Raw genomic sequence first — 20,756 nt, 5'->3', positions numbered from 1 at the left:
CACGGCCTATGGGATAGCTGAGGGGCAGCGTACAGCCCAGCACTGCTACACAGCCCACTGAGAAAGTCATTGGGAAGGTGCCATCTCTTACCAGACAAAGCTGGTAGATGAATGGAAAAACAGTTAAATTTCATAGGACAAAATTTGGTTTGAATGGACTTTGAGAGGACACTATCCATACAAAAAGACTTGTAATAGAATTTCAAGATCACTAGTTATCAGGGCTTTGTTTTTCTGCTGCTTCTGCACCTCTGACAGTACAACACATTATTGTACTGGCTCAGGATGAACAGGTCCATATATTTTAATTGTTCACGCTATCCAGAATCAGTGTATATATATGTTTAGGTTAGATGATTGGTAGTAAACTATATCTGGTAATGTTCCTGTCCAAATATCCAGTGAATGTGTCCCTATTTCAATCTGACAGTATTAGTATGAAGTTTTTTGGTTACATGGTGCCTTCTCTTTCAAAAAAAAAACACAACCAAGCTTGTAGTTTTACATATTCTGCTTGCTTAGAGAGCCATAATGAATGTACTTCATTAGCACAGAATGAGATGAAAGTGATATCTACTAGAAGATTAAGAATAAGTGGAGAAATTTCAGTTAAGTGGGCTCGACTTAATCAGATAAAAATGTGTGTTGTTCTCATGACTAAATTAATCACTTCAGTTACTGAAAAGTAAGTTCTATACATGCCCAGACTGTCCTTTGGAAGTGCCTAGCAGTGAGAGAGCAAAGGATACAATGATGGAGAGACTTTCTGTGTCTCAGATTGTTCCAGTGCTTTCCAAGGTGAGCATGAGGTTACATTTCTTATTTATTTTTTTTTCACTGAGTCATAGGAAAAATTTACTTTAGAGATGAATGTAGCCTACTAAAGATGCCATTAGTTTGTTTTTTTTTTTTTTTTTCCTAAGCACTGGATATATAATTTTTATTAGAGAGCAGGCAGAGTGTTAATGTATGGCTTGAGTCAGAAAAAGACCTGTACCCTTGTGAGAAACAAGCCCACATATATATATATATATATATATATATATATAAAAAAAAGGTTTTATTGGGGTCAAAGTCAGTGGAGCAAAGAATACAGGGCTGGGCACAATGGCGCGCCCTGGAGCCAAAGGGGCTCCCTTTTATTGTATAAATGGTTACGTATTCATCCACTCTAATACATATGCATCACTACTTCTGAGGATAGGGAGGGAATATTACAATTAGTTCCAAGAAATCATTAACATATCCCCCCACCCCAAATTCCTCCCGTGACGCTTGTGCAGCGCTCCCAGGTGGTCGTGGGCAGGGGTCTGCAGATGAAGGCCCATAGTCTTCTTCACTGGGTTCGCTAGCTGACCCTTACTGCTGCACAAACTCAGTCCTGTAGCCACTCTTGTCCTTCAAGTCTGGGCCAATTTGCAGCTCCTTTGTCTTTCTGGCTCAGTGGTTCAGTTCCTCTCTTACCTCAAGGACAAGAGATACCAGGGGTGGCCCGTCCTGTTCTTCCTCTTTCCATTGCAAAGGAGTTACCGCCCTGTGATAGGGACCATCTGGTGAGCATCCCAAGAAGGGGGGGGGCTGTTAGGTTAGTGTTTCCTCAGATCAATTCCCCCCTTTTCTTTTCCCAGTAGTAAATTCTTTTACTTTTCTTAAAATTTGGATCGTTGTACTAAGAATAGCTTTAGCCTAGCTCAATAAAAGTAATTGTTTAACTACTTTTAGCGAAAGCAAAATTCTTCTGTTATTTATCACGACCCTACAGCACCCAGTGAAACTAGGGGTAGTACACCTCTCTTTGAACATCCTAATCACCTCTGGGGGGTGCTTCTTCCACTGTCCCCAAGACATCTGTGGCGGTGTCTGGATGACTTCAGCAGGATTTGGTGGTGCTCACTCCTGTCTACACTTAATGCTGTATGGGCCACCCCAGCGGTGGTTATTCATCACTGCTGTCTTTGTCACAGCACTCAGAAAGGTGAGGACCAACATTTCTGCAGAGAACAATGCGCTGAAGAATTGTGTAGATGGTAGAGCTGACTTTAAGGGCTGATCTTGAAGAAAATGGAATTATTAATGCCCATAGCGATGATATAAAAAAAATATCACCCTGAGGACATAATTTGTCTTACATGAGAGGAGGGCTGACAGATGCCCCTGATAAAGCCTAGTATTGTTACTCTTAAAGTGCAAAACGTTGTAATAACAGGCTGAGAACAAACCGACTGCTTAAATGACAGGTCACCTCGAACCTTCCCCCAGTCATAAAGTACCTTCTTTTTTCCTAGTATTTTATATTTTACTTCTAGGACCAGGGGAACTCTTTGTAATGAGTTCTTGTGACTAATTTGCTCAAAGAAGAGCTGGTAACCTATACTTATTCAGCACCACTTTACTTAAATCATATTTCAATTAAGAAACACCTGGAAAGCTTCCCCCTGTGCTCTGCTCATGGGAGTAAGAAAACAAAAAAGGAAATAGGTCTCCCTAATACACAGATATGCTGCCTTTGGTTCATGAGATCTCTGAACTACGCACCACTGGGGTGTGAGGGAGCAGTCTGAAGGGCTGTCAATACACAGTTGCGCTGTTCTTGTCCTCTTCCCCTGACTTTGCTGCTGGTCAGCTGGATCTTCAGCGTGGCCAAGTGCATTGTTTTTCACTCAGTGGATTTCAGGTTGCTCAGACAAATCATTCCAGCTTGTCAGATTTGCAGGTGCATGTTGTATGAAGAAGTGCAAGACTTGAGCTCTCTCCAGGAATGTTAAAAGTAAAGGGAAAAAAAAAAAAGATATTTTGTATGTATACTTCACAAAGAGAGATTGAGAGATGGGGTATTCTTGATATCCTGTTCTAACTGCATCATGGCCCCTGGTGCTCCCTTCAGTGCAGGTGAGCTGAATCTGATGTGAATTATGGATGGCACAAGAGTCCCCCCCCACTGAACTGCCTTTGAGCAAAAGTCACGGTCAGAGTGAGAGGACTGGGTGTCCCCAGGCTGGATCCTGACGTGGAAAGCACCTCTGCTGCTATTTCTGGCTGTGGAATAGAGGCAGAGCCCCCAGATAAACCAGTGTTTTAGAATATGATTAGGGAGACACTTCCCTTCTGCTTCATTGCTGCCTACCTCAGGGATCTAAATGCTTTGACTAGCTCAAGGGCTACCTTGGGGCAAAGAATTGTTTCTGATTCTTGGACTTGGTGGGACAAACCTCTAGATTTCTCTGGGTTTGGAGGGGTTTTGAGTTGCTGTATATAATGAAATTCTCTGTATCGGCCTCTTCCTTTCTCCCTTTTCTCCCCTGCCTCTCTCTGCTTAACAAACTGAGCCTATGGGGCCCCTGGAGCTCCCTGTGGCTGTTTTATTCATAGATTTACCCCCTTTCTTAGTGCAGCAGCTTCATCAAATATTTTTCAAGGACAACTTTTCTCCCTAAAGGTTTGCTCAGCAGCAATGACTGTCTCATCTAGGGAATCTATTCTGATTAATTTGACTTTAGCTTTCTTACTGCTCCAGTGGAGTCCAAATTTGTCAAGGACTTATATATATACACACACACACACACCAGGCTTTTTTTACAAAAAGCCAGAACACAATGAGCTGCCTCCTAATTTTATTAAGAGTCTCACTCTGTGGAAAAGGACTGCTGTTATCAGCTTGACCAGAGAGGAATGCATCAAAAATTAAGATTTGAAGCTACAAACTAACTAGTTTCTGACATAACCGCAAAATAATCAGTATTCAGGGTCGTGAGATTTTTTTTTTTTTTTTTTTTTTTTTTTTTAAAACCCGTGACTATATCGCTGCAGTTTCTCCTCCGTGGGGGGGCCAGTGCTGGGGCGCAGAGTGGGCATACCCCCCTTGGGAACGGAGAGGCGGGCAGCGTGGGGGGCAGACCCCACTGACGGGGGTCAGGACCAGGGCTGGGGCTGAGGGGGGGTTTGCAGCAGCATCTCTGGGTGCCCAGGCTGTGCTCGCTCAGCTGGGCTGTCAGTCAGAGCCGCCGCCTTGCAACGTCCTGGCAGTGCGGCTTTGTCCTCTGGAAAAGTGTTCAGTAATGCGGAAGGGCAGTGGCTGCTTTTCACTGCCAGCCGAAGTCAGGATGTGCAGCCTCTTCAGGCATCTTGATGTTATCCCAGACTCTTTGTCCTCTCACTATCTGCTTCAGTCTCTACTAGAAATTTGCCTATTTCTTGTAGTCCATTCTGTTAGCGGAATCTAGTTTTTACAGGTCCGTATCTATTCTTACATAGGTCTTTCTCAGCTGTGCTCGTTGCTCATAAAATACAGCTCCTTAAGGAACACTTGACCACTTCACTGTCTTAGTTTAGCTTATTTAAATGAGAATTGAGAATGGCGTTCATAAAGAAAAGATCTAAAAGCTTTCCTCCTATCATAAGCCAATAGAGGCATCACTTCCTTGCAGAACTGAAAGAAAAGGTGAGGGAAAATGAAAAGAGAGAGCAATCAGACATCTAGCTAAGAGCATCCCTTAAGATGCTGACAGGGTCTTAGATGATATCAGAAGCCAAAGGTTAGCATGACTGGAAAACACCTTTAACAATGGGCCATGATGAATTTCTAACCCCCAAAGAAAATAAATCAATCTGCCATTCAGCTGCGGTTTCCCTGCTTCTCTTCCCATAGTGAATGCATGCCTCAGTAAGAGCCTATTTTGAAAAAAGAAACATAGAAGGGGGAGTGAAGGTAAGCCAAGTCATCTTCCACATGTGGAATTAGTATCAGAATGTCTGTGAGTTAACTATAGCACTTACAGGTGTCTTTGTGAAATTCTTGAGCTGCCTGTTAAATTTCTCTACCCATCCCTTCAGGGGAAGATGTTGTGGAGCCCTTTGTACAACATTCACAGAAGGTGGCTATAAATTAGTTTTTTTTTCCTCCCCTACCCCCTCATATTGTGTGTCCCTACAGACACAAGTATGCCTGACCGCACAGTATTCTTCAGTGTGTGGCCGGGCATACCTGTGATTCAAATGCAGCCTGTGGGGCACTTTTGCCTGACCAGCTGCCTTTGCCACAAAGGCTGTTAAGGTATTGTACAGTTGCTCAGCAGGCTAATACCTTCGCCTGATCCTGCCATGTTAAGTATTTGCTGCCCTGAGCTGCCGTTCAATCCGTGTGGGACTGAAAACATCCTTCACGCTATGCCTGAGGGTGTCCAGGTTTAGCAAGTGAGCTGCAACAGCTGACTTTCTAGAGGGATCCCAAAGCTGGGGTTAGAACAATTCACTGAAATTGGCCTGATTCCCCAGAGCTCAGGAAGACTGAGCCTCTGTGGTATTTTTCCTCTTTGTTAGCACAGAAAGGCAGGTGAGTTTCCCAGCGCTGTGATCTACAGAGCTTTTCTAATTTACCTTTCAGGTTGCTTCCCTCCCTTTTGTTCTAAGGTTGCACGTAGCTTTGGAGGGTCTCGTCTCCAGGACTCTGCCTTATTCCCAGGGACATAGTAGAGATGGGGCTGCTATGCCTTCTATGTCACTTGGTGCTTTTGATATCAGCACTTCAGACAAGATGATCGTGAGAATTGATTCCAGCTAGTATGGGACAAGTAGATGGGGGCTGTTCAGAGAAGCAGACTCCAGATGCTTGCCTGTATGGTGCATGACCTTCCTTACTTGTTCAAGGGTAGCGCAAAAGGTGGATGCGTTTGAAAGCATTAGCATTCCTCCACACCTCCTGAATAATTTTACTATCTTACAGGAGTTAATTTTGTTTGAATTTCTTCCTGTTGTTTTCTTTCCCAATCCCCACCACTTAGGAGGTCAGCAGAAAGCTACAGCTTGCCTCATATTTATTCAGTGGCTTTTTAAGATAAGCATCTGTCTCTTCAGACTTCTCACATTTAACCCCTTACTGCGGGTAGACCTTTGCTTCTAGGCTTGAAGGTAATTCACTGTTAAGTGTCCTCTGCAGTGTGCTCATGACATTGAATTTGGAGGAAGATTTCTACCTCATAGGGTTGAAAATTATTCAAGGCAATATTGTATAGTTGTTCTTTTCTGTTAGACATCTTGTTATTTCCCACTGAGGTATAACTTTAAAACCAATATGTTCTATGTTAACATTTCTAAAAATAAATGCATTACAAATATCTATACCATAGCACTGGTAGATTAAACCCAGGTTGCTCCCAAAGGCATAAAATAATCAAATCAATACTTCTCTCCAGGCCAGCTTTATTATTTTTTAAGCAGCTTTTTATTGTTTAAAATAATGTGTATCTAGCAGCAATTACCAGCCAGACCTGTGTCTTGGGTAATAAACAAACATTCAACAGAAAGTTGCCGAACAGTTTTACCTCCCAATTTTGTTGTGGGGCAGAAAGTTTTACTTCCTATTTGAACTTAGTCTTTTAATAAGACTCTTCTGTTGTTTGGCATGTACTTTTGTCTCCACAGAGTGACTTGTGGGCGGGAGGGGGACAGACTTCAGGCAACCTTATGGCAAGGTACACCTAGCTCTGAGTGTCTGCTGCCTGTGTTTGGGCTGTGAGTAAAAACCATTCCCTGGCCTCCTTGGTTTCCTGTGGTGCTAAATGGAAGGGAAAGTGGTAAGAGAGATGTAGCCGATGTGCAGAGTCTCAGAGGATCTTTGTGAGCTGGAGGGTTCACGCACTGTGTCACCACGGCTGGTGTCCTGAGGAGGAGGAGGACCCAGCAGCCAGTTCTCAGTGCAAATGCCTGTGCTGAAAGGGGCCCTGCAATGGGAATTCTCTGTGACTTCTTCCCCTCGGTCTGTCTTTGAATAGACCCAGTAAAGCCACTTTATGCACAGTGCCTAGGTTTTTGCATTTCTGTTGTGCGCTCAGGAATGGGGGCAGGTAGAGTAGAGGTAGAACTGCAGATGCCGGTGGTATTTTTCAGCCAAAACATTTTTTTTTTTTTTCTCAATGAATAACAAATCTGCATTTATTAAATATTTCAGTGAAGGGGTTACTGATTTATTGCCCAGAAAAAGGGACGATGTAAATATTTCATTTTAACTTTTTTCGATGAGTTTTGTTTTTTGAAACAATGCCTCAGGAATTTGCTTATTTTTTTAAAAAAGGTAATATAAACATTACACAACAAACTTGTAAATTAAGAGGAACTTCCTTCCAGTTCTTCCATAGCGTGATTGTCCAAAATGCACATTTAAGTCCTTTGTGGACATCTGAGAACACTTTCCATGGGAGAAAATTCAAATTTTATTTGTAAAATTATGAATTTGAAAAATTACTTAGAAATTTGAAATTGGTACTTTTTTGGAAATTTGTTTCAATTAAATAAATAAATTTAAACCTTCCTTACTTTATGAGAGCAAATGCAACAGCAAGCCTTAGAGGGATCTTAAATGTTGGTTAAAGAAAACCTTTCTTTGTTTTAAGGCACAGGAAGAGTTTAGTGCTGAATGGTATTTATTGATACTGTCATTTGGAATTAGGGCTAATATATGTGTGTCATCTAGGTAACTAAACAGGTGCTAGATAAAGAGTGCTAAAGAATTAGGGTCTTGATTTTCAGAACAGTCTGCTGAATTAACAACTTTGTTTATTGTGCTTACAGACTCTGCCTTTCTTTGTTTAACAAGAGTAAATATTTCTACAGATGTAAACACCTGTCCGATTGTGTGGTGATAGATTATTACCTTCCCTGGACTATATTAAAAGATCTGTATTAATTTTCATCTTCATTTCCTTCCAAGGATCACACAGCATGTAACGTATGCACTTGCAAACCGTGCTGCTTTGGCCAGGAACACTGCAACTTCCTTCCACAGTTTCCATCCGCGTTTATGACGAGTCACATGCTTTGGTTTAGAACGTATCGCAACTAAATGATTGAGAATCAGTGCTTGATGATATCATCGCCGTGCCTGGAGAGAAAAAAAAATGCTGTGCCATGCCATGCTCAGCCTTGTTACGTCTGGTGGAGTCCCAGGAAGGCAATGCTGGCTCATGACGAGAGGTGGGGTGGGGACAGCCCAGACCTCTGCGCAGAAGCAGCTCGGAGGAGGTGCTCCGCAGGTGTCTCCATGTGTTTCCAGCGGGAGCATGCCCTGCAGTAGGCAGAGCTAACAGGTGGACCACAATCCCCACTGGTCTCTTAATGAATCTGTGCCTAAAAGAGAGAAATCTGGGAGTGTCTTTGTGTTGAGATGCTAATCCTGGAGAAACTGGCTCCGTTAAACTATTATAATTTTTGACTTTCTGTAAGTAGCGTGTTATAACCATACATGCATACTGTTGAAGCAGAGATTGCCATGACCTCATGAGCCATGCCACTCTCCTAATACTACTGTTAGAATTCACTGTCAACAAAGACAGTAGCTACATTAACCTGAAAAATGCTATTTTTAAAAATGGCCTAATCTGTCTTTTCTTCCTTCATTTTGATCCTCACATCACCCTGAAAGTATTATACTGACATCAGCAAATACCCCTCTGATTTTTATCTTATACATGACATGCGTATCAATCATTTCAGTTCTGAAAAATTAATTCCAAACTTGTTGCTATAGTTCTTTTGGTCACAAAATGAAACACATTTTGTAGGAGCTTACCTGCACTGAGCAGTCATCTCTTTGTAATTTTTTTAAAGACTGAATCTTGAAATACAAAAAACTAACAGCAGTCAGTCAGCTAATTCAGAGACTGAGTGTGAAACTGAATATGAGCTGAAGTACTCTGCTTCTCGAGGTTTCAACTTTCTTAAATATTTTTTTCTCTTGTATCTAAGGTTGCTTAAAAAGAATAACCATACCCAAACACCATATGTACCATTTAGACAAGAGCAGGGGTTTTGTTGCTGTTTTTTTTTTGTTGGTTGGTTGGGTATTTTTTGTTGTTGTTGTTGTTGTTTTGTTTTGTGTTTTAAAGTGCTGACCTCTAAATAATCTTGCTTGGAACTCTGCATTTAACCAAGTCTGGCCTTGAATTTTATTATATGGTTATCACAGATAAGAAGTTCGGAACTTGACTTGAAGAAAGTGAATATAAAAAGAGGACAAATCTGTGAAGAAAAGCAGAGAAAATGGCTTTTGAGCAGTGGTATGTTCACTTTATACTTTCAGGTAGACTAGAAAGACTAGCTGAGACACTTCAGCCATGTTGCATCTTCACAAAATTGCTTCAGACAGTACCACTCAGACTCATATGTTCTGGTAACTCAAAGAGGAGACTGACCTAACTGGTTATTTTGACACTTGAAGAATTTTTGTCTATCTGGATCCATTTGCTGCAAATGCTGGAAGTTTGAATCTAGAAAAAGCCAGAGAGCAGATTACTGAGAGAGATGCTCATATATCGTGGATGAAGTCAGTGTAAAAATCTCAGACAGATAGAAGAACTAAATCCTATTATGCAAATTGTATATTGTCACAGCTGAGTTATTACAATTGGCATTATTTCTTAAGTGTCCCAGGAAATGAGAGAAAACTCAGTGGCAGAGTTTGTACATGATTTGTGAAATTTCTCAGATTAAACAGACTTCTGTGGTGGTTTAAATTGTTTCTTACTGCAGCTGCATGCATCTGTAGAATTAGTTGAGATTTTTGTATAGCCCTGTGTTGGTGATTGTTTTGTGGTGTTTTGTTTTTTGTTTTTTTTTTTTTTTTTCCCTAAGTAGACCTTGAACCCTGACCTGCTTAACCCTGTTGACTTTTGAAAAGAGAGTTTCCTACCACTCAAAGACAGACCAAGAGAAAAATTCACTCCTGAGAACATGACATTTGACATGAAGACAAGACCACATTCTTCTGAAGATGATACGATCTCAGGACTATGTGCCTGGTGCATGGCTGGGTGTTTTCTCCAGGAAAGAACTGCTGTTTTATCTTCTAGAGAAAGAGTTAAAGCAGAATTTTGTAGGATGGGGGTAAAGACTAGTATTAACTGCTTTTATGGTAACGTGCAGCCTAAGAGAAGTGTAGCTGCTGGAATATTAGTAGATACAAGATGAATATGCGACCTTATGTCCTAAAGACAAATTCTTGCCTATTATCACTTGGTCATATGAACTATCTGTAGACAACCAGTTGGAGATGTGATAGCTTAAAGCCTCCCTGATGTTATTCTTGTGCTTGACGCTTTGCAAAGCACCTTCTCCCACTGTCTTAAGCCCACTTTGCAGGATGCAGCAAGGCAACAGCACCCTCTTTTTGTTACACCGTTCCTCTACTTATGGGAGCAGAAACCCCCCTTTTTCCCTTTGTCTGGGGAAACAGGACAAGATTTACCCTGTAGAATGCAAGCTTTATGAAGTCTTTTTTCTCTGCCTGCTTCTTTTAATTGAATGCTGAGAGTGATTTCTCTAAGAAAGCAGAGAGCAGCCAGTCTGGAATACCAAAAAATGGCACCTTGTTAATTAACCAAACAACCGTCAACTTGATTGAATCTCTTTGAAGTTTTTTAGCGACTACGTGCACACCATATGCAAAGAGATTAGTAATGTGGGAACACCAATGTTGGCAGTAAGGTCAGCTTCTTGATCAATAACAACTCAGCCTTAGCAGACATTTAATCTAAAAGAAAGAGGTCATCTCCAATCAAGCCATTTAAAGAGATCGACCAACAAAATCTAATCATTGATAACTGAATATTTAGTCAGGCAGTGACCTTGCTTACTATTGTTTAATCATACATTATTAACCAATTCCACCATTCAGCTCCAGTTTGTGAATTAGATTTTGTCCTAATTAATGTTATAACTGTTAAAGAAGAAAGACATTACGGTTTAAGTGACACTGACTTCATAGGCCAGGGCCAGCAAAATCAAATCCAAAACCTTTCTTCAAGGTTTCTCTTTCTTCAATCTTTCTCTTTCCATATCATTCCTAATAAATGTTTCTTTGGCCTGCTCTTGTGGACTGTACATCATTAGAGGACCTTAACTTCACAACATAGCAGAACACTGTAACTTTTCTTTATGTCCTGTGCTGGGGGAAAGTAAGAAAGCAATAGGTGTATTGAAGCAGAGCATCTTGCTACCAAGTCTGTGATCAGTGTTAACAAGAGCGGAGAGAGTGCAGTCCCACTAGAAGTTGGATAAAATACTAGAAATTGTATCTTTCCATAGTGTTTGTATTTTTGACATCTCATTTAATTTTTAAGAGCCTGGTGTGAGGGGATCAGTTCACACAGGGTAGCAGTAAAACAGCCATCAGGCTGAATAACAGTGAGAGGGAAATAGTCTTCAGCTCCAATGTCACCTTGCTGTTATAAGGTGACTTACTCCCTCGATCCCGACTGAGCAGGGATGATTAAGGATAGGAAATAATTTTGAGTTTGCCAAACACTGTCTCCAGAAGAAACCATTGAAAACATCTGCATGCCCAGAGTTAATGAAGTTGCAAGTCATTCAGGCTGTATCTGCATCAGGGAAAAAAAAAACAAAACAAACCAAAACAAAAGAAACCCTGGCAACATCTAGGTTTGGGTTAACTAGACTCTGTTGGCTCACAGGGAGCGGCGGGGAGAGTGCATTTTAAGGCCATCATTACATCCAGGACTGTGAAAACAGGATTTTGCTGTGAATGTTGAATCTCCAGCTCTAGCATCCAGGATGTGTGTTAGGTGCTAATCTGCAATAAAACTACCAGGGTTTTTTTAATTTGGGCTAGAATTGTGTTTTGCAGTTCACTTTCTTGTACCCCATGATTTCCAAAATGCATAAAAGCATAGTACAGAAATACAGAAATCATAGCTTTGATTCATTTTTAAGCCTATGATGAGGTGGAAACTTGGACTGATCTACTTCTCCCTGAAAGCAGTAAATCAGCACAAATCACCCCTCCTGTGGAGTGTTTTTTGGCAACCCCATCTGCCTCACCTGAACAAAGACAAGCGGCCAGTTTTCAGCACCAAATCACCGAAAAGATACAGGCCTGCTTTTACTCTTCACCAAGTTTTGGAAGGAGTTGCCTGAGTAAACTCAAACTCCTAGAGCTAATTGCAGACAATTGCCAGCAGACCCTGAAATGTCACAACATCTCAGCAGGGTGAATCCCAGCAGCTCCTGACTGGGCTTGTCCTTTGAGGTCCCACTGGTGAGCTCTGTGTGACGTGGTGCCTGCGCCAGACCCCTAGGTGTGAAGCACCCACGTGATGGGTGTGTGCCGAGTGTGTTCAGAGGCTCTTGTGTCGGAACCAGACTTGGTGCTGGTTTGCAGCGGGAGACTCTGTACGCTTTTCGTGTTCCTACAGGGGAATCTTCTCTCCTGCTAGCTTCACCTGCACTTGCTTATTGCACGCTATGCTAACGTTTGCTTAGGGGACTCTGAGCCTGAAAACGTGTGGCTTTTTTTCTGAGCGTACCAACTGTTCTCACCGTAGATGCTAACTGTCTCTGCGCACTTTGCCTCTGCATCCTTTGACCATCTCAGTTACAGTAGCGACTTACTGACACAGACTTCCTCTTAAGGGCAGTACTGACTCATTTCATGTCTTAAAATTCAGCAGTGATCCATGAAATGCTGCACCAGGCACTAAACTAGAACTTTCTTTCAAAGAAAAAAAAAAGATATGAACTAGATCTTGTTCAATTATAGTTGGTACTTGGCAACTAATTTTTTTGTTTTGAAGTCTTAATGTTATGCTTTGTATTGCAGTAATTTCTTATGAAAGAGAATTTTAATGCTTTGTGTTTATTGGTCTCAGACTTTTGGATTTGATATTCTCACACCAATTTAGAACCAGACTCTGAGACATGTACTAGCTCAGAGTCATACAGTCTGTGCTGGAGTTAAGGAAAGACAGAGATTTCAGGTTCTACTTGGTGATCTTGAGAGATCGCTTTACTGTTTTGTACCTCAGCCATACAGCCACTAAATTTTAAGAAGGATTTTAGTTTTCAGATGGGGTAACTGCCGTAAGTGAGACGGTAAGTCAGAATTGGTTAAATCTATCCCCAGATGTTTTCAACCATTTGGCTAAAATGAAAACTAGGAGGAAAGGGAGGTGTTGAGCCACAGCAAGCTATCTGAAGTTGGTTTTGTTTTATTGTCAGGTAAATACCATAAACCTCATGTAGTGTCTGTTGCCACGAAAAGATTTCTATGGGAGAGTTTTTCTTTTCGATCATTCTATACTGTATGTTTTCTTTTTGTTGGGTTAATGTGTTCATTCCTTTATCGTAAACGGAACTGAATCCTCAGTTCTCAGTATAGTTAAGGGATGTTGTGAGTGCTCGGAAGGATGGGCGCTTGTGAGGTGCAGCATCTATTGGCCTCTGAGTGCCATTACTCTCCTTATTCAGCACAGCTCGATGTCAACAATAGCATCCTGGGAAAAGGAAAAGAGCCCTCTGCTTATCTGGTGCTGACTGAGTGTCTGATTTCCTTTTGTAATTATTGTATATCACAACACCACAACATTTCAGCCATAAGCAGAGTGGATATGAGTAGGAATTTTGTGTGTGTGTTTGCATGTCCTTGTGCATGCTTTGAATAGGAATTTTCCCAAGAAATAATTAACATTAAAATATTGGCAGGGAAAAAACAGCAAAAGCTTTACCCCTCTAAGGTGCTCTGCTGCCATGATAGACATGCCTGTCTACATATGCAGTCTCTTTGAAATGCCTTGGGCTAAGCAGAACACATCGTAGCAGGGGAAGCTCGAAAAGGCAGCAGAAGTTGTTTCTGTGCAGAGACCTGACATTTTATGTCCCATGTGGTAGTTTATGGGCTATTATGATGCCTCAGACTGATTCAATAGGTGAAATGAAAGAATAAAATTAGTCCTATTGCTAAAAAAGAAAGAAAGAAAGAAAGAAAAAAAATCTCATTTGGTAGCTCAAGATCTGGCCCTCTCTAGGGCTGAGTAAGTCACAGACCAACTGCTGTGATTTATGGGATGGTACGGTGTGATTAACTTTCCCCTGGATCATTAGAGAGTCTCTGTGGGTGGTAATGTGCCAGTTACTGTTCTCAACTGGAAGAAGAGTTAGCAATAAGCATCCAGATCGGGGTGGGGGGGGAAAGGGGAGAAGGAAATTCTTAATCAGAGCTGAATTTTTAGATTAAAACTGCACACGTTTTGGGTCAACTAAAATAGTGCTTACTTAGTTAAACCCAGAGACTTCAGTTGTCTTTCTCTGTAACAGCAGGATGCAGGAGATCTGTCACCTGGCTTTCAATCCTTGTCTGTAGTTTGCAGAGGTCTCGAGCGAGCTTTAGCAGTGGCAGGTACAGTTGTACATAGCCCACTTCCAGACACAGCACGAGCATGTTTGCAACAGAGGGGTGGGGATGTGTGTGTATTCTGTCATTTTGTGGGATGGTGGAGCAGGTGCTCAAGAATGCATGGGTAGGACAGCCCCCCAGTTCTTGGCCTTTTCAGTGATGAAAGTTGTTTTTTTTTTTTTAAAAAGTCAGATAAATTTCACTGTGACAGGACTGTAATTTGTATTTGGCATTAACTCACATCATCGGCTACAGTTTTACTGCTAAACTGGGTTTAAGAAGAAAAGCTTCCACAGTCACTGTGGATGTCCTAGGCCTGAACCCTTTTTTGTTCAGACACAATGTTTGACACAGATGTATTTGGTTTAAAGGAAAATGTGATGCAGGCAAAGGTTCAAATCTCTGATCTTCCCAGTTTAGAGTCATTAATAGGAGAGTTGGCTGGAAACATGTACTTCTAATTTTTGAGAAAAAAAAAAACAAACAACCAAACAACAACAAAAACACCCAAGTCTTTGCAGTGTAATTTTAGTCTAATGCAGAATAAAAATGAAATTTTTTCAAAATATCTGAAAGACAGGGGACACTTGTCCTGGAGAAACATTCTTCCAATTCACAGAATAACGGAGTCACAGAATGATTGACACTGGAAGGGTCTTTGGAGGTCATCTGGTCCGAACCCCCTGCTCAAGCAGGGCCAGCTATATATAGCCAGTTGCCCAGGATCACATACAGACAGCTTTTGGATATCTCCAGAGATGAAGACTCTACAACTTCCCTCACAGTAAAAAAGCATTTCCTGATGTTCAGATTCTGTTTCAGTTTGTGCCCATTACTTCTTGTGCTGTCACTGGGCAACACTGAAAAGAACCTGTCACCATCTTCTTTACAACCTGTAGGTGTAAAAGGTTTCCTCTTTGCACCCTCCCTTTAGGAATTTATACACTTTGATGAGACCTTCCTGAGCCTTCTCTTCTCCAGGTTGAACAGTCCCAGCTCTCTCAGCCTTCCCTCATAGGAGAGATGCTCCAATCCCTTCATCACCTTCATGACCGTTTGTTGGACTCTCTCCAGTGTGTCTGTGTCTCTCTTGTGCTGGGGAGCCCAGAACTGGACGCAAGACTCCAGATGTTGCCTCACGAGTGTTGAAGAGAGGGGAAGGATCACTGCCCTTGACCTTGCTGGCATTTCTTTGCCAGGATACCATTTGTCGTCTTTGTGGTAAAGGCACATTCCAAGATAAGTTGTGCTTTTTAGTTACTTTTCTTTCGGTTTTGAAGTTCACAGTCATGTAGTAGTAGTCTGTGCTCCAGAGGTCTGGGGTGTGCTGAGCTTGCTGATAGCAGACCTTGTAGCTTTGAACACTTTTAATTGATTCGATCTATTCCCCCGCCCCCTGGTTCGCCCTGTCCTATTGTATCTTTTGCAAAGCTCATCTGTATATTGTGTCCCACTGACAAAAAGGCTGTAGCATGAGGTAGCAGATTTTTACACTCAAGCATTCAGGTTGAGTTTAGGGAGGATCAATGCAGGGGCAGCAAACTGTGAAATCACTATTAAAAAAGGACTCATTCTGTTAAAGAATACAGCTAAACATGTTAAACAATCTCTCCTTGAGAGGACTCAGACACCTCAGTTTTGTGAGTGGGGTAATGTTTCAAATCACGTTGTAACATTTTATACCAGACTAAGGCTGTAAACTGTAAGGCTGTATGCAGTAGTGAGTGATAAACAGTGCTGAGCCCTGTTTCCTAAACTCTTGTGGTTACTTTACAAAATATTTTAGATTTTCATATTTCTCAGCACAAAGATAGCATGCTTTTGAAAAATGACTGTTATGACAGCATATGGCATAATAGCCAATCATACATGCCTCTGTGATACCTATGCCATCCAATTAAGCTTATAAACCTCTGTGCTAATGCATCTCCATCAGAGAAGAATCTCTCTCAAATAGGCATGACTGCAATAAATCACAGTTAAAACACCAGACCACAAAAAATGTTTCCTGTGCTTGTCCAAGTGTGGAATTTCAGTTCTACGTGGTTTCTTCTACAGCATTGTTTGTAGTGATGTCAGCATGTCCAGTTTCCCCTCCCAAAGGCCCAAAATTGAAAATACTTGCATGTGGATCAGTGACAGGTCTGAGATTTACTGTCTTGTGAACCATCAGAACTAGACACTGCAGCTTGCTGTCATTCAAAAGTCATGACTCTAATTCCCAACAAGATAAGGCTTTGGTTTCAAAGTCCCTATATTCAGAAAATGTGAAGCTTAGCATACCTGAATTATTGCATGTGGACTATAGAAAACTCTAAAACTTAATTGTTGCTTCCCTCCATCTGAGGCTTTTATGATTATCTCTTACTATGGCAACCGTGCTTGAGTTTACATATTGAGAATTTAAGGAGAAAAATGGTCTTTCTGTAAGACACAGAGCTGTTCTGAATGGTATCTTGTACTTAGGTTGTGTTTCTCCCTCTGCCACAGAAGTTTGCATATAATTTTTCCATTTCAGGATAATTTTATTTTTTGTCATAATACGTCACATCTTTAACTGGCTTCTTGTGAATTTTGTATGCTTCTCATATTGTTGTTAGATCAAAAAAGCTTTAGGTTTGAGGTAACTCAGAAGTCACAAGACCAGGTATAGGAAATGGAAAATCTGCATGAATTTTCACAGTAATTTAGGGGGGAAAGCCCATTCATTGTAAAGTTGCTTTAATTAGGAGGGAGGCCAAGTTGGGGGTGAGTGGGACTGTTGACACTGAGTAGCCGTTACTACTCCAATCTTTATTAAATTATTTACATGAAGTAGAGCTTTGTAAGAAGGGAGGATCAAGGCTCACTTCCTTTCCTTGCTACCTGTTTCCCACCCTGTGCTGTAGCCTGGTGGCTTATCCACATTTGCATCAGCAGGAGCTTTCCCTCGAGTCTCTTCAGGCAGGAGAAAAAACTGAGCCAAATCCTTCTCCAGTGTGGGTGAAAGGGAAGGGCATTTTCTTGCTCTTGCTTTGTAAACACTGCCGTGCTCTTCCTTTGTCTTTTACACAGTTCATACAAATCTTCACGTTTAGTTTGGTCTTCTTGGACCGTTCCATTTAATATACTGAATTTTCTTCTGGGCGTTTAATTTTAGCAAAACTCCCCAAAATGCAAGGAAAATCTGATTTGATAAAGTCTTACGCTTGTTGCTTTGTTGTCTCTCTTTTACAGTTGGATAGTTCTCTGGAAAATTTTCACAGCCCTCACAGTGACAGACAAATCCTCTCCCCTAAACAATCTTTGCTGAAGAGTCCTGCATCACTCTGAACTGAAAGCTGTCTCAGTTGTCTGAGTGACACTCTCACTGAATTTTCTGGCCTAAGTCAAGCAGAGTCTTGCTTGAATGGCTGATCTTCTCAGTGCTGTGTTTGCCTTATGCAGTGCCAACAGGTGCATGGCATGAGAGAGAATTAAAATGATGTTTATATATTAGCATAAACCTTTTAGACAACATATGTTCAGGACCTGATCCTGAACTATCAGTGAGTTTACAGGGGGAGTCTCACCTAGACAAGAAATACGCAGATGTTGAGTCTTAAATGGAGCTGTTTGATTCATTCCCCACTTACAGCTGAGCTATAGAGTGTCATTGCTGGTTCTCATGAGCCTTAACAATTTGCTGGGTATTACTCAGTTCTGATTTTTAACAGACCTTTTAACGCTATGCAGACAGTTTCCAACCCCAAATCTCATCTTCCATCTTTTAAAGATCACTGTTCTATCTTTATAGTGACAGAGGTCTAGCAGGGAATAGGGACATTGTATCACTTTGCACAGTAATGGGGGAAAGGAAAGGGAATTGTCTATAATTTGTTTCTCCATCCAGACAAGTCAGGCTAAGTTATGATGAGAGTGGTGCAGCAGTCATGATCACCTACCGTTTTATAGTTGATGTGATTGCTTTTATGAAGCCTATAACATTTTTAACAGTGCTGTTGTGTTGATCATCGTTCTTGTCTCAGCAGAACAATATTACTACAGTCAAGTCAATTCAGCTTGTGAGCGGGGCTTGCTGCTGACAGGGTGTGAGAAGAAATCACACAGAGGACTCTTTTTCCTTACTCAAATGCGGGCAGGGGACAAGAGAGAGCAGGGACGCTGGTCAGTTGGTCAAACCCTTCAATGAATTATTCAAAGATTTTTTCTTTTTTCCTTTCGGCAAGGTGATGAACAGTTCTGCCACATTTCAGATAGCAGCCTGACATTTAGTGTGACTCTTCAGCTGTTGTTATTCATGCAGTGGTTGGGTGAAGGGCACAAGCATGGCTAAAAATAAAGACGGGAAGAAAGGATTGGATTTTTTCATTGTTCTGAATTCTTCAAGGTACTGCTTTGCAGAGGGTCACACAAGAGTCAGCGTAATGCTGGCTACAGCAGCCCCACAGCAGAAGGAAAAGGCAGGTGGTGAGTGGGTGAAGATGGGGGCAGACAGTACATCCCCCATTATTCCAGCTCCTTAACGCTTGGTTCTTCTGCCTGAGTACTAGTGGCTCTCATTGAACTGCTTGCCTGATTGCTCCTATTTCTTGTCTGAATTGCAGCCGAACATGACGCATAAACAAATGAGTAACATTTTCCTGGAGTGTGGTGAGGTCAAGTGCTGTGCTCTGCTGGTGTCGGTAGCCTTGCTGAAAAGACTCTCTCACCTTCTGCAACTCCCTAGACAGCCCAGCGGTCTTTACCACTGTGATGAGAGAAAAGATAAACTCAGCCTATTTCTCTGGTCCTTGGATATTCCTTGTGTCATCTGTCTCCCTGCTTATTCCCTTCCATTTAACTTTATGTTACCTTGGAACTTTTGGTTCAAAGTCAGTGAATTTACACTAGTTAAAAAAGTTTTTCATTTCCCTCATTCCTTTTTTTTTGCAGTGTGTCCTCCACCATTTTTACTATCCACTGTCTGCCTGCTGCTGGTCTGATGTCAGGACTTCTGTTGTAGTCTACTGTATGGTTTGACAGTTGTCTTGGTATTTTGGCCCCAGGAGGCATTTTAAAATCCATCTTTCTTTTTTAGCAGAGTGTTAAGTCTAATAGAGGATATTAATTCTGAAAGAATGGGAAAAAACAGACACACCATATGAACCCTGATGTAGATGATATTATATGTTCTGAAGGAAGGTGAAAACTCAGCTGTGCTTTTGTCTTGCCCTTCAGCTTCTCAAAATTATTCCTAGGAAAACTTGCCACTTTCTGAAATACAAATAGGTTTAGTGTTTGCTGCTCCTACTCTCTTTTCTAAAACAGTTATTTGTAAATGGGTATTTAGACAGACTGAGAACTCTGACCTACAAATATAAGCACTAGATTTTGCACAGCTAAAGGGAACTATTTATCAAAACAGCCAGAGTCTAGAACTGGTTTTATGTACTCAGATGTAACTTCTGTGGAAGTTACTGGGAGTTGAAAATATTTCCTGCAGGCAAACCTGCCTGAGGAATTAATATTTCTTAGTCTAGGCTTGTACAGCAGGCAGGAGAGGCCCAAGAGACTGACCCAAAGTTTGGTGATTTTTGAGTTGAAATGGGATTGCCACTAACTGCACATACAGAGTTAAAAGTCTCCTGGGGACAGATTCTTGTATTCTTATTCCCTAAGTGATCATTGTGCTGTTGATGAGGACAGTGAATTGCCTGGTCTTGTAGTCGAAATTAAGGTGTGGAAATGTTTGCAAGGATTTGCTTTTTAAATATTTGTGTGTATAGAAGTATCTGTGAGCATCTCTGTGCACATGGTTTAAAAGAGTTTTTAAACCAGAGGTGAATAACTGGCAAGATAAGATACCAGGCTGAACTCTTCTGCTTACACCAGGTGAGATTTAAAGAGCTAATGGACACTGTGGAAAGAACGAGGAGGAAACTTCTGGTTTTGGCTAGTACTTTCCTGCTTTTACCAAAACAAGTTCTGACATCCAGGCCTGAGGTTAAACTAACAACTGCTGCGTAACTTCACTAGCAGTTTCCAAGTCATTTATTTTAAAGTGCTCTAGGATACTTGGAGTAGTAAAGCTGTCATACAAAAATAAGTTTAATTTCATATTATTTGACACTTTATTTTTGAGCTTACCACGTTATAATGGTACCTAGAGATTTTAAAGTTTACTGAAGGTCTCTGTATATGCATGTGTTTATGCAAAGAAACCTGTGATATAGTTAGGGGGGACTGAAAGTAAATGAAATATGAATCTCAGAGCAAGAGGTCCTTGCTACTCCTTTATAAGACTCAAAATTTTGTAGTTATGATCCCTTTAGCTCCCATTAAAGCATAATGATCCATTTTAACTTGAAGATTGTATGTGCATTTATGTAATATGTTCCCCTATAAAGTTATTGCTTAACAATTTAATAAACAGGGGCCATACTGAAGGGTAAAATTGCTGAATTTCAGGATTTGAGAGCTTTGCTTTCTTTTTCCATTTGCATAGTTGTATTTTGGAATATACTTTAGATGTTCTTACTTGAAACACATGTAGGTATGTGCTGCACAAGCATGGACCTAACTGTTGGACACACAAGAGGTACGCCTTGGACAAAATATA

General features: G+C 41.2%; 1 long non-coding RNA gene across 2 annotated transcripts in view; it reads left to right on the top strand.

Moving 5' to 3' along the window:
- The window catches only part of LOC116965421, an 85,071-nt gene that overhangs the window by 43,974 nt on the left and 20,341 nt on the right, over window positions 1–20,756 (top strand). For both annotated transcript variants that reach the window (XR_006166187.1, XR_006166188.1), the window contains exon 3: window positions 8,957–9,047. This is a non-coding gene — a long non-coding RNA (uncharacterized LOC116965421). The remainder of the gene's footprint in view (window positions 1–8,956; window positions 9,048–20,756) is intronic.

The sequence above is a fragment of the Tyto alba genome, unplaced genomic scaffold (assembly GCF_018691265.1).
Source record: "Tyto alba isolate M040663 unplaced genomic scaffold, T.alba_DEE_v4.0 Super-Scaffold_38, whole genome shotgun sequence".
Classification (NCBI taxonomy): Eukaryota; Metazoa; Chordata; class Aves; order Strigiformes; family Tytonidae; genus Tyto; species Tyto alba.
The sequence above is the reverse complement of the archived record's forward strand: the minus strand, read 5'-3'. Positions and strand labels throughout refer to the sequence as shown.